A 14,174-nucleotide genomic window follows, 5' to 3' on the forward strand; every position below is an offset into this window, starting at 1 on the left:
TGACTCCGCCAATCTCCCCGTGTGCCCCCCCCAAAAAAAATTGTGGGGCTGCCTCCCGTGTCCGTTGCGCTCCCTCTCCTCATACCAGCGCCTCTCAGCTCTCGCCGCCTCGATCTCCCACTGCGGGCGGCGATAATCCCCAGCTTGAGCCCATGGTCCTTTCCCATCCAGGATTTCCTCCCAAGTCCATGACTCCAGATAGCTTTTCTCCTGGTGCCTCTCCTTGTGCTGCTCCTTCCTCTGCTGCTTGGTCCGTTGGTGGTGGGTAATTCTGTCACGATCCTCGTATTCTCCCTCATCGGAAGACATGTCGAAATCACTCGATGACCAATACGCAGCAGGTTGACTGTTCCACATCATATTTATTATAGATTGGAACGACAAAACAAAATAAACACGCAAAGGAGAAAGGTGACAGTTTCACAGGTGAAACGAAACACAGTGCAAAATACAATTACCCACAAATACCAAACACAAACACACCCCACTATATGGGACTCTCAATCAAAGGCAGATAGACAACACCTGCCTTCAACTGAGAGTCCCAACCCCAATTAACCAAACATAGACATACACCTACACATAGAAAACCTAACCTAGAACCTAACCCAACACTCACAACCCCACTATACCATAACCAAACATAACTCTGCCACGTTCTGACCAAATATAATACAAAAATACCTAAGTATATGGTCAGGACGTGACAAGTACGTTCATCTCTAGGAGACAGAACGCGTCTCCTTCCTGAGCGGTACGACGGCTGCGTGGTCCCATGGTGTTTGTACTTGCGTACTATTGTTTGTACAGATGAATGTGGTACCTTCAGGCATTTGAAAATTGCTCCCAAGGATGAACCAGACTTGTGGAGGTCTCCAATTTTTTTTCTGAGGTCTTGGCTGATTTCTTTTGATTTTCCCATGATGTCAACCAAAGAGGCACTGAGTTTGAAAGTAGGCCTTGAAATACATCCACAGGTACACCTCCAATTGACTCAAATGACTAGAATTGCATTAAATGCATTTATAAAACAATTTTTTTTCGGGACCCGCAAATAAAACTATAGGTGCATGAAATGCTCTATTATAAAGCAGATATTTTTTTTACCCCCTGATTGTAATAATGAGGTAGGTAGGCCTAATTTGATGGTAATCATTGTTTTGGGTTAATTCAATGAAGGGGGAGGGTGCTGCGATTTTTTTCAAGTACAACGGGAGTGTCATGTGAAAATATTTTTTACGTCCCTTAGGCTACTCATATCTTACATTTTTCACCCCTTCTTCGTGGTGTCCAATTGGTAGATCCAGGAGAGGTGAAGGTTGAGAGCCATGTGTACTCCGAAACACAACCCTGGCAAGCCAATCTGCTTCTCGACACACTGCTCATTTATCCCAGAAGCCAGCCGCACCAATGTGTCGGAGGAAACCAACTGACGACCGAAGTCAGCTTGGAGTCGCCCGGCCCGCCACAAAGAATCACTAGAGCAGAGTTCGGCCGGCCGAACCCTCCCCTAACCCGGACGATGCTGGGCCAATTGTGCACCGCCTCATGGGTCTCCCGGTCACAGCCTGGGATCAAAGCGGAGTCTGTAGTGACGACTCAGCACTGCGATGCTGTGCCTTAGACCGCTGTGCCACTCGGGAAGCCCAGGCTATTAAAATGTAAGAGAATCCTGCTATGAGCCCATCAATACACAAAATGTTCACAAATGGAGTTCCTAAATCCAAAGTTAATTTTATTTATTTGAATTGCAGGTTGCAAGTTTGAATCCCCGAGCTGACAAGGTACAAATCTGTTGTTCTCCCCCTGAACAAGGCAGTTAACCCGCTGTCATTGAAAATAATAATTTGTTCTTAACTGACTTGCCTAGTTAAATAAAGGTAAAATAAATTGTGCCGAGTATACAAAGATGGCAAGTTTACAGAGTACTTCTGCATTGTTTGGGGTTTTAGGCTGGGTTTTTGTATAAGCACTTTGTGACGTCAGCTGATGGAAAAAAAAGGATTTCTAAATACATTTGATTTGATATAGAGTGCAGTGATGTGTCCTATAAGGAGCATTGGTGGCAAATCTGATGGCCGAATGGTGAAGAACATCTAGCCGCTCGAGAGACCTGCCAGTCTATAAACTACTTCTCTGTAATCTAGCATCGGTAGGATGGTCATCTGAATCAGGGTTAGTTTGGTAGCTGGGATGAAAGAGGAGCGATTACGATAGAGGAAACAAAGCCTAGATTTAACCTTAGCCTGCAGTTGAGTCTTATTTTGGAGGTGTTTCAAGCAAGGTTAAGGGCAGAGAATAATTATTGGACTTTAAGAAAGCTTTGTTGTAGAGTGTTTAACACAAAATACTGTATAATCTGCATATAAATGGATGAGAAGAGCTTCTGACTGCCTGAGCAATGTTGTTGATTTGAGAAGAGCGTGGGGCCTAGGATTGAGCCTTGGGGTATTCCCTTGGTGACAGGCAGTGGCTGAGACAGCAGATGTTCTGACATTACACATTGCACTCTTTGAGAGAGGTAATTAGCAAACCAGGCCAAAGACCCCTCAGAGACAGCATTACTCCTTAGACCCACAAGAATGGAATGGTCTACTGTATCATAAGCTTTGGACAAGTCAACAAAAATAGTAGCACAACATTGCTTAGATTCAAGGACAGTGGTGACATCATTTAGGACCTTTAAGGTTGCAGTGACACATCCATAACCTGAGCAGAAACCAGATTGCATAGCAGAGAAAATACTATAGATCAAGAAAGCCAGTCAGTAATTATTATTGACAAGATTTTCCAACACTTTTGATAAACAAAGCAAGTTAGTAATTGGCCTATAACAGTTAGGATCAACTTTATCTCACCCTTTAAATAAAGGACGCACCGTGGCTGCCTTCCAAGCATTGGGAACCTCCCCAGAGAGGAGAGAAAGGTTGAAAAGGTGAGAGAAGGAAGGTAACCTTAAAGAAGAAAGGATCTGAACCATCTAACCTAGATGTTGTTTTTTGTGTTGTTTAAGGAGCTCCTTTAGCACCTCAGACTCAGTGACCACCTGCAGGGAGAAGCTGTGTAGCGGGGCAGGGGGAAAAGAGAGAGGAGTATCAAGGGCTAGTCGCATTAGAAGGGCTGGGAGATGAGGAAGTGTTGGATGTGCAAGGAGGCATGGCTGAGTCAAATAGGAAGTTATTCTCCAGGTCTTTCACTGTTTTCCAGAACATCTTGGGGTTAGACCCACAGAGAGAAAACTGCTCCTTAAAAGTAACTCACTTTGGCCTTCCGGATAACCTGAGTGCACTTATTTGCCTGGGCGAAAGTCAGTCAGCCTGAGTTTTTGTGTGCCGAGCTTTTCTTCAAATGGTGTTCTTGAGGTGGGGTGACTCTGCCAGATCACAGTCGAACCAGTGGCTGAACCTGTTTTTAATTCTGTTTGGAATCATACCTTTGGGAATGGTAATAATATGAGAGAGATTTAGGGTGTCCCATTGTTTTAAGACTTGGTCAGGTGGCATGTCCCAGTTTAGGTCAACTACTGAAGTAGGATAAATTGTGACTTAGTGTAAGGGGTCAGGAGGGAGCTTAAGGCAGGTAGGGTACAAGGCCGGTGCTGATGGTGGACAATAACACCCAGCAAAAGTCAACAAAGAGCAATTTGAAAGCTTAATGCTTAAAACCAGCAAATCAAATTGTTTGGGGACAAACTTTGTGGAGAAAACCGAACACTGAAGGTTTTCCTTGGTAAAGATTGTCACTCCACCCCCCCTTTGGAAGATCTGTTTTGCCAAAAAAGGTTATAACTAGAACGGTTAACATCAGTGTTGAGAACACTCTTTCTTAACCATGTCGCAGTAAGGAATTACACATCTGGATTGGAGCTGTGAACCCACACTTTCAATTGATCAATTTTAGATAATAAGCTTCTAGTGTTAACGTGCAGAAAACCCAGGCTTTTACGGGAGCAAAAATCATTGAAGCAGAAATCATCAGAGCACAAGTCAGAATTGGGGCTAGCAACTGTAGGGCCAGGGTGTACATGCACATTTCCAGATATTATCTGCAGTAATACAATCATGGCACAGCAGAGGACAGGGAGAGCTGATTTTTTATGATATTTGAATGTGCATCAGATGGCAACAAGATAATAGTGTACAGCAATTTCATCAGGTAACTTGAATACAAAGGCTGGCGAGAGGGGGTTTGATTAGGATGGAAGGCCAAGATACCGTGCAACTGATAGAGAGTCACGAGTTGGGGAACAAACATTGCCTGTCCCACGGTCAAGTAAACAAGCAAGTTCATAGTCAACAAAGCGTGCAGGGGTCATGGAGCAAATAGCACAAACCAGAAGAAAAAAGTTAAATGGTTTGGGGCTAACCATTGTAACTTCAAAGAGTCACTCGCCCGAACAAAAAAACGCGAGAGAGTAGCTCTTTATGAGTTCAGTAGGTTATAAAAGTCTAATATAAAATAAATAAATAGTAGGCTTATGATAGTTAATTAAAGTGTTACTGAGTAAAGCTCAAATAATAAGATTCACAAGTTAATTAGCCAACATAAAATTCAGATCAGTCAAAATTCTGTGGTGTGTGTGCATGTACAGTTGAAGTCGGAACTTTACATACACCTTAGCCAACTACATTTAAACTCCGTTTTAAACAATTCCTGACATTTAATCCTAGTAAAAAATCCCTGTCTTAGGTCAGTTAGGATCACCACTTTATTTTAAGAATGTGAAATGTCAGAATAATTGTAGAGAGAATAATTTATTTCAGCTTTTATTTCTTTCATCACATTCCCAGTGGGTCAGAAGTTTACATACACTCAATTAGTATTTGGTAGCATTGCCTTTAAATTGTATAACTTGGGTCAAACATTTCGAGGAGCCTTCCACAAGCTTCCCACAATAAGTTGAGTGAATTTTGGCCAATTCCTCCTGACAGAGCTGGTGTAACTGAGTCAGGTTTGTAGGCCTCCTTGCTCGCACACATACTTTTTCAGTTCTGCCCACAAATTTTCTATAGGATTGAGGTCAGGGCTTTGTGATAGCAACTCCAATACCTTGACTTTGTTGTCCTTAAGCCATTTTGCCCCAACTTTGGAAGTATGCTTGGGGTTATTGTCCATTTGGAAGACCCATTTGCAACCAAGCTTTAACTTCCTGACTGATGTCTTGAGAGTTGCTTCAATATATCCACATAATTTTCCTGCCTCATGACGCCATCTATTTTGTGAAGTGCACCAGTCCCTCCTGCAGCAAAGCACCCCCACAACATGATGCTGCCAACCCCGTGCTTCACGGTTGGGATGGTGTTCTTTGGCTTGCAAGCCTCTACCTTTTTCCTCCAAACATAACGATGGCCATTATGGCCAAACAGTTCAATTTTTTGTTTCATCAGACCACAGGACATTTCTCCAAAAGTACGATCTTCGTCCCATGTGCAGTTGCAAACTGTACTCTGGCTTTTTTATGGTGGTTTTGGAGCAGTGGCTTCTTCCTTGCTGAGCAGCCTTTCAGGTTATGTCTGGGTTGGCGCCCCCCCCTTGGGTTGTGCCGTGGCGGAGATCTTTGTGGGCTATACTCGGCCTTGTCTTCGGACGGTAAGTTGGTGGTTGTAGATTTCCCTCTAGTGGTGTGGGGGCTGTGCTTTGGCAAAGTGGGTGGGGTTATATCCTGCCTGTTTGGCCCTGTCCGGGGGTATCATCGGATGGGGCCACAGTGTCTTCTGATCCCTCCTGTCTCAGCCTCCAGTATTTATGCTGCAGTAGTTTATGTGTCGGGGGGCTAGGGTCAGTCTGTTACATCTGGAGTATTCTCTTGTCTTATCCGGTGTCCTGTGTGAATGTAAATATGCTCTCTCTAATTCACTCTTTCTCTCTTTCTTTCTTTCTCTCGGAGGACCTGAGCCCTAGGACCATGCCTCAGGACTACCTGGCATGATGACTCCTTGCTGTCCCCAGTCCACCTGGCCATGCTGCTGCTCCAGTTTCAACTGTTCTGCCTGCGGCTACGGAACCCTGGCCTGTTCACCGGACGTGCTTGTTGCACCCTCGACAATTACTATGATTATTATTATTTGACCATGCTGGTCATTTACGAACATTTTAACATCTTGACATTTTTACATTTACATTTTAGTCATTTAGCAGACGCTCTTATCCAGAGCGACTTACAGTAGTGAATGCATACATTTCATACGTTTTTTTTTTTTTTTTTTTTTTTTTTTTTCTGTGCTGGCCCCCCGTGGGAATCGAACCCACAACCCTGGTGTTGCAAACACCATGCTCTACCAACTGAGCTACAGGGAAGGCTATGTTGACCATGTTCTGTTATAATATCCACCCGGCACAGCCAGAAGAGGACTGGCCACCCCTCATAGCCTGGTTCCTCTCTAGGTTTCTTCCTAGGTTTTTGGCCTTTCTCAGGAGTTTTTCCTAGGGAGTTTTTCCCAGCCACCGTGCTTCTTTCACATGCATTGCTTGCTGTTTGGGGGTTTAGGCTGGGTTTCTGTACAGCACTTTGAGATTTCAGCTGATGTACGAAGGGCTATATAAATAAATTTGATTTGATTTGATTTGATTTATGTTGATATAGGACTTGTTTTACTGTGGATACAGATACTTTTGTACCTGTTTCCTCCAGCATCTTCACAAGGTCCTTTGCTGTTGTTCTGGGATTGATTTGCACTTTTCGCACCAAAGTACGTTCATCTCTAGGAGACAGAATGCATCTCCTTCCTGAGCGGTACGATGGCTGTGTGGTCCCATGGTGTTTATAGTTGCGTACTATTGTCTGTACAGATGAACGTGGTACCTTCAGGCGTTTGGAAATTGCTCCCAAGGATGAACCAGACTTGTGGAGTCCTCCAATGTTTTTTCTGAGGTCTTGGCTGATTTCTTTAGATTTTCCCATGATGTCAAGCAAAGAGGCACTGAGTTTGAAGGTAGGCCTTGAAATACATCCACAGGTACACCTCCAATTGACTCAAATGATGTCAATTAGCCTATCAGAAGCTTCTAAAGCCATTACCTATTTTTTTTTAATTTTCCAAGCTTTTAAAGGCACAGTGAACTTAGTGTATGTAAACTTCTGACCCACTGGAATTGTGTTACAGTGAATTATAAGTGAAATAATCTCTCTGTAAACAATTCTTGGAAATATTAATTGTGTCATGCACAAAGTAGATGTCCTAACCGACTTGCCAAAACTGTAGTTTGTTAACAAGAAATTTGTGGAGGGGTTGAAAAACTTGTTTTAATGACTCCAACCTAAGTGTATGCGATCTTCCAACTTCAACTGTATGTGCGTGTGTGCTCGATGCGAGCGAGTGAAAGCTTGGGAGAGAGGGGGAGTGTGGCTTGGGTACCTGTGCCAGACAGGGGGACACAGGCCAGGGCAGACGGGGCCCAGATCGCTGGGTGGGATCCAAGCAGCAGTGCAGCAGGCAACGGGAGTAGGTGTCACACCCACTTGAGAGAAGCTTTTGTCAGGAGGCTGAGTAGGAGAGGATGCCTTCAACCTTACCAGACACGTGGTGGAGCAGATAAAAACGTCCAAAGGGAAAAGCTGAATGAAAAACGTTGGGCGAAGACAAAACCAAGACGCCGGTAAAAATGCTAAATTCCAAAGCCAGATCAAACAGAAATTAAAGTAAAGAACGAAAAAGTAAATGCTGCAATGTCCCAGCAGCGTCCTTAGCCAGCAGTCATTCGTTAGAAAGGTATTCATCATAACTGTTAAAAAGACGAATGTATCCATCTCCACCTCTGATTTCTTTCTGAAATGCAGCATTAAAATGCAAATGCAGATCCCATCTCCCTCCCTTTAAAAAAACTCTAAACCTCATGATCTGCCTGAATATTTCATTACGTTATGACTAACACAGTAAGTAATCCGTTCACTCGTACCCAAATAGGACACATTTAAAATACCACATTCTCAAGTATTAATGTCTTGTCCTAAGGATAGGTTCAAGTTCAACAAACAGAAATATAAAATGGGTTCAGGGAAAGGCTCTAGATGGGCAAGAACCCTGTTTCTGTGTGTACTATGGGCTAATGCTTACATAACATACAGTAAAAAGAGTGGAGACAATTATCTTGACATTACATGATGTTGAGTACTATATGGCATGAGGCACATTAACCGTTTCTCACAGAGAGTGCTAATCAAAGTAGCATGTTTCTTTGTTATGCGTGAGCAGTGGAGCGTGGATCCACACCACTCTCTTCAACTCCAGCTAATAGCCAATAATAGTGGCCCCAGGAGCTTGCTATCATTTCTGAAGCACATCTCCAAGCCGAGGAGAAGCATAGGCATTAAATCACATGGCATGCGACAATCCAACCATTATATGGGGGGGCCTCATTGCACTTCAACTGAAATATCACTGAATGTCCCCGTCTGACACATAACTTCCATTAGTATGTCCATATACACTCTTAGAAAAAAGGGTTCCAAAAGGGTTCTTTGGCTGTCCCCATAGGATAACCCTTTTTAGTTCCAGGGAGAACTATTTTTGGTTCCTTGTAGAACCGTCTGTGGAAGGGGTCCTACATGGAACCCAAAAGGGTTCTATCTGGAACCAACAAGGTTCTTCAAAGGGTTCTCCTATGGAACCATTTTAGGTTCTAGAATGCACCTTTTTGTCTAAGTGTATAGTACCTTCCTTGGCTTCTATCTCTGCCTCTAAAATCCTGATGGATAAACATAATGCCCTTAACATATTCATGATGATACATCCTCTGGGTATACAGCATATTATTTCTATCTTTCCCTAACCATATGGTAAATCAGTATACTGTTTGATTCTCTTCCAAACCCTTTGTCAATTCTACATATTTTACCCTTGACGATTTAGGTTTGGCAGAGAAACGAGAAAACATATTATTTTGAGTGTCAGAGATTTGTGTGGAAGAGTAAGAAGGACTGTTTTTCTCACTTGCTGTTATCAAAATCGAATCAAATATTATTGGTCAAATGCGCCGAATACAACAGGTGTAGACTTTACAGGGAAATGCTTACTTATGAGCCCATTCCCAAAAATGCAGAGTTAAAAAGTAGACAATGAGTACCAGTACTGAGTCAATGTGCCGGAGTATGAGGTAGTTGAGGTATATGAGGTAATTCAGTATGTACATGTGGGTAGGGATAAAAGTGACTAGGCAATATATAATAAACAGAGCTGCAGCACTTAGAAATGTCTTTGTTTTTGAAAGAAAAGCACATTTTTTGTCCATTAAAATAACATTAAATTGATCAGAAATACAGTGTAAACATTGTTAATGTTGTAAATGACTATTGTTGCTGGAAACAGCTGATTTTTAATGGAATATCTATATAGGGGTACAGAGGCCCATTATCAGTGTAACGCCCTGGCCATAGAGAGGGGTTTTTTGTTCTTTATTTTGGTTAGGCCAGGGTGTTACATTGGGTGGGCGTTCTATGTTCTGTTTTTATGTGTTTGTATTTCTTTGTTTTGGGCCGTGTGTGGCTCCCAAATCAGGCACAGCTGAAGTTCGTTGTTGTTGATTGGGAGTCACACATAAGTGCATGTTTTTCCGTTGGGGTTTTGTGGGTAATTGTTTCTGTTCGTGTTACTGTGTTAAACGTGACAGGACTGTTTTGGTTGTCTGTTTATTGTTTTGTATTGTATAGTGTTCTTGCCGTAATTAAATATATGACGAACACTAACTCCGCTGCATTTTGGTCTTCTTCCGACGACAGCCCTTACAGAATTACCCACCAAACCAGGACCAAGCAGTGGAGGAGGAAGGAGCAACAGGAGAACAGCTTGATGGACTCGTGGACATGGGAACAGATGCTGGACGGAGAGGGACCATGGACTCAGGCTGGGGAGTATCGCCTCCCGCAGTGGGAGATTGAAGCGGCGAGAGCGGAGAGGCGATATTATGAGGAGAGAGAGCGCAACGAGCACGAGAGGCAGCCCCAATAATTTTTTGGGGGGGGGCACACGGGGCAGTCGGCGGAGCCGAGGTCGGAACCAGAGCCAGTCGGGTTGACATTGGAGGTGAGCGAGGGGTACGAGGCAGAGACTGTGAAGGAGTTAATGGGGAAATTAAAGGAGAGAGAGATGAGAGAGCTGCTAGTTTGGTGCATAAGGCATGGCATTCGCCCTACGGAGCGTGTCGTGGAAATGATGTCACCTGAGGCAGCTCTCCATACTCGTCCTGAGGTACGTGCTGGTTGTCTGGTGAAGACTGTGCCTGCGCCCAGAAACAGGCCTCCTGCATGTCTTCCCAGCCCTGCACGTCCTGTGCCTACGCCCAGAACCAGGCCTCCTGCATGTCTTCCCATCCTGGTCAAGCCTGTGCCTCCTCCACGGACCAGTCCTCCAGTGGGTCTCCCCATCCTGGTCAAGCCCGTGCCTCCTCCACGGACCAGTCCTCCAGTGGGTCTCCCCATCCTGGTCAAGCCCGTACCTCCTCCACGGACCAGTCCTCCAGTGGGTCTCCCTATCCTGGTCAAGCCCGTGCCTCCTCCACAGACCAGTCCTCCAGTGGGTCTCCTCATCCTGGTCAAGCCTGTACCTCCTCCAAGGACCAGTCCGCCGGTGGATCCCTCCACTCTGGTCTCTCCTGTGCCGCCTCCTCAGACCAGGCCTCCAGCGGGTCTCCCCAGCCTGGTGAGTCCAGGGCCTGCGCCCAGAGCCAGGCCTCCCTCATGTCTCCCCAGCCTGGTGAATCCTGAGCCGGATCTGCCAGAGTGGCCCGCCGTGCCGGATCTGCCGGAGTGGCCCGCCGTGCCGGATCTGCCGGAGTGGCCCGCCGTGCAGGATCTGCGGAGTGGCCCGCCTGTCCGGAGCTGCCGGAGTGGCCCGTCTGCCCTTCGGCGCAGCCAGAGTGGCCCGTCTGCCCTCCGGCGCAGCCAGAGTGGCCCGTCTGCCCTCCGGCGCAGCCAGAGTGGCCCGTCTGCCCTCCGGCGCAGCCAGAGTGGCCCGTCTGCCCTCCGGCGCAGCCAGAGTGGCCCGTCTGCCCTCCGGCGCAGCAAGAGTGGCCCGTCTGCCCTCCGGCGCAGCCAGAGTGGCCCGTCTGCCCTCCGGCGCAGCCAGAGTGGCCCGTCTGCCCGGATCAGCCAGAGTGGCCCGTCTGCCCGGATCAGCCAGAGTGGCCCGTCTGCCCGGATCAGCCAGAGTGGCCCGTCTGCCCGGATCAGCCAGAGTGGCCCGTCTGCCCGGATCAGCCAGAGTGGCCCGTCTGCCCGGATCAGCCAGAGTGGCCCGTCTGCCCGGATCAGCCAGAGTGGCCCGTCTGCCCGGATCAGCCAGAGTGGCCCGTCTGCCCGTAACAGCCAGAGTGGCCCGTCTGCCCGAAACAGCCAGAGTGGCCCGTCTGCCCGAAACAGCCAGAGTGGCCCGTCTGCCCGGATCAGCCAGAGTGGCCCGTCTGCCCGGATCAGCCAGAGTGGCCCGTCTGCCCGGATCAGCCAGAGTGGCCCGTCTGCCCGGATCAGCCAGAGTGGCCCGTCTGCCCGGATCAGCCAGAGTGGCCCGTCTGCCCGGATCAGCCAGAGTGGCCCGTCTGCCCGGATCAGCCAGAGTGGCCCGTCTGCCCGTAACAGCCAGAGTGCGCTGTCTGCCCGAAACAGCCAGAGTGGCCCGTCTGCCCGAAACAGCCAGAGTGGCCCGTCTGCCCGGATCAGCCAGAGTGGCCCGTCTGCCCGGATCAGCCAGAGTGGCCCGTCTGCCCGGATCAGCCAGAGTGGCCCGTCTGCCCGGATCAGCCAGAGTGGCCCGTCTGCCCGGATCAGCCAGAGTGGCCCGTCTGCCCGGATCAGCCAGAGTGGCCCGTCTGCCCGGATCAGCCAGAGTGGTTCGTCTGCCCGGATCAGCCATCGCCGCCCGCCAGCCGGGCGCAGCAAGGGACACCCGCCAACCGGGCGCAGCCAGGGTCGTCCGCCAGCCGGGCGCAACAAGGGTCGCCCGCCAGCCGGGCGAAGCCAGGGTCGCCCACCAGACCTTCGGCGCGGCCAAGTGCGCCACCTAAGAGGGCGACGCCAAGGGTGGGGCAGAGGCTACGTCCCGCACCTGAGCCGTAAGAGGGCCCACCCAGACCCTCCCCTTCAGTGTCCGGTTTTGCGGCCGTAGTCCGCACCTTGGGGGGGGGGGGGGGGTACTGTAACGCCCTGGCCACAGAGAGGGTTTTTTTGTTCTTTATTTTGGTTAGGCCAGGGTGTTACATTGGGTGGGCGTTCTATGTTCTGTTTCTATGTGTTTGTATTTCTTTGTTTTGGGCCGTGTGTGGCTCCCAAATCAGGCACAGCTGAAGTTCGTTGTTGTTGATTGGGAGTCACACATAAGTGCATGTTTTTCCGTTGGGGTTTTGTGGGTAATTGTTTCTGTTCGTGTTACTGTGTTAAACGTGACAGGACTGTTTTGGTTGTCTGTTTATTGTTTTGTATTGTATAGTGTTCTTGCCGTAATTAAATATATGACGAACACTAACTCCGCTGCATTTTGGTCTTCTTCCGACGACAGCCCTTACAATCAGCAACTATCACTCCTGTGTTCCATGGCACATTGTGTTAGCTAATCCAAGTTGATCATTTTAAAAGGCTAATTGATCATTAGAAAACCCTTTTGCAATTATGTTATCACAGCTTAAAACTGTTGTTCAGATTTAAGAAGCAATAAAACTGTCCTTCTTTAGACTAGTTGAGTATCTGGAGCATCAGCATTTGTGGGTTTGATTACAGGCTCACAATGGCCAGAAACAAAGACCTTTCTTCTGAAACTCATCAGTCTATTCTTGTTCTCAGAAATGAAGGCTATTCCATGCGAGAAATTGCCAAGAAACTGAAGATCTCGTACAACGCTGTGTACTACTCCCTTCACAGAACAGTGCAAACTGTCTCTAACCAGAATAGAAAGAGGAGTGGGAGGCCCCGGTGCACAACTGAGCAAGAGGAGAAGTACATTAGAGTGCCTAGTTTGACGCCTCACAAGTCCTCAACCGGCAGCTTCAATAAATAGTACCCGCAAAACACCAGTCTCAACATCAACAGTGAAGAGGCAACTCCGGGATGCTGGCCTTCTAGGGAGAGTTCCTCTGTCCAGTGTCTGTGTTCTTTTGCCCATCTTAATCTTTTATTTTTATTGGCCAGTCTGAGATTTGGCTTTTTCTTTGCAACTCTTTCCAGCTACAATAGTCATTTACAACATTAATAATGTCTAAACTGTATTTCTGATCAATTTGATGTTATTTTAATGGACAAAAAATGTGCTTTTCTTTCAAAAACAAGGACATTTCTAAGTGACCCCAAACCTTTGAACAGTAGTGTATGTGAAGTGTGAAAATGTGTCTATGTGTGAGTGTGTGTGTGTGTGTGTGGTGTCAATATGCATCTGTGTGTGTTTTGTGTCTGTGAGCGTATGTAGTGTATGTGTGTTGGAGTGTCAGTGTAGTATGTGTGAGTGTGTGGGGAGAGTCTCGTGAGTGTGCATAGAGCCAGTGCAAAAGGGTATGTGCAAAACAATTAAGATAAAGATATCATTTGATTAACTGTTCAGCAGTCTTATGGCTTGGGGGTAGAAGCTGTTCAGGTTCTTTTGGTCCCAGACTTTGGCGCCCCGGTGTCGCTTGCCGAGTGGTAGCAGAAAGAACAGTCTATGACTTGGGTGGCTAGAGTCTTTGACAATTTTTATGCTCATCATCTGACACTACTTAATATAGAGGTCCTGGATGGCAGGGAGTTCAGCCCCATTGATGTACTGGGCCATACACATTACCCTCTGTAGCGCCTTGCAGTTGGATGCCAAGCAGTTGCCATGCCAAGCGGTGATGTAGCCAGTGTAAATGCTCTCAATGGTGCAGCTGTAGAACTTTTTGAGGATCTGAGGGCCCATGCCAAATCAGTTCAGCCTCCTGAGGGGGATGAGGCGTTGTCATGATCTCTTCACGACTGTGCTGGTGTGTTTAGACCATGAAAGGTCCTTAGTGATGTGGACAGTGAGGAACTTGAAGCTCTTGACCCGCTCCACTACAGCCCTGTCGATGTGAATTGTGGTGTGTTCAGCCCGCCGTGTCCTGTCATCCACAATAAGCTCCTTTGTCTTGCCCGAGTTGAGGGAGAGGTTGTTGTCCTGGTACCACACTGACAGGTCTCTGACCTACTCCCTATAAGCTGTCTCATCGTCATCGGTGTTCAGGCCTACCACCATCATGTC

The 14,174-nt window shown here is 47.2% G+C and overlaps 1 protein-coding gene across 2 annotated transcripts in view; it reads right to left on the bottom strand.

Annotated features, from left to right (window-relative positions):
• LOC115174578 (leucine-rich repeat and fibronectin type-III domain-containing protein 2) overlaps positions 1 to 14,174 on the bottom strand; it is a 179,993-nt gene that overhangs the window by 16,585 nt on the left and 149,234 nt on the right. The gene's annotated exons all lie outside the window — the stretch shown is intronic.

Source organism: Salmo trutta, chromosome 35 (genome assembly GCF_901001165.1).
Source record: "Salmo trutta chromosome 35, fSalTru1.1, whole genome shotgun sequence".
NCBI classification, from domain to species: Eukaryota; Metazoa; Chordata; class Actinopteri; order Salmoniformes; family Salmonidae; genus Salmo; species Salmo trutta.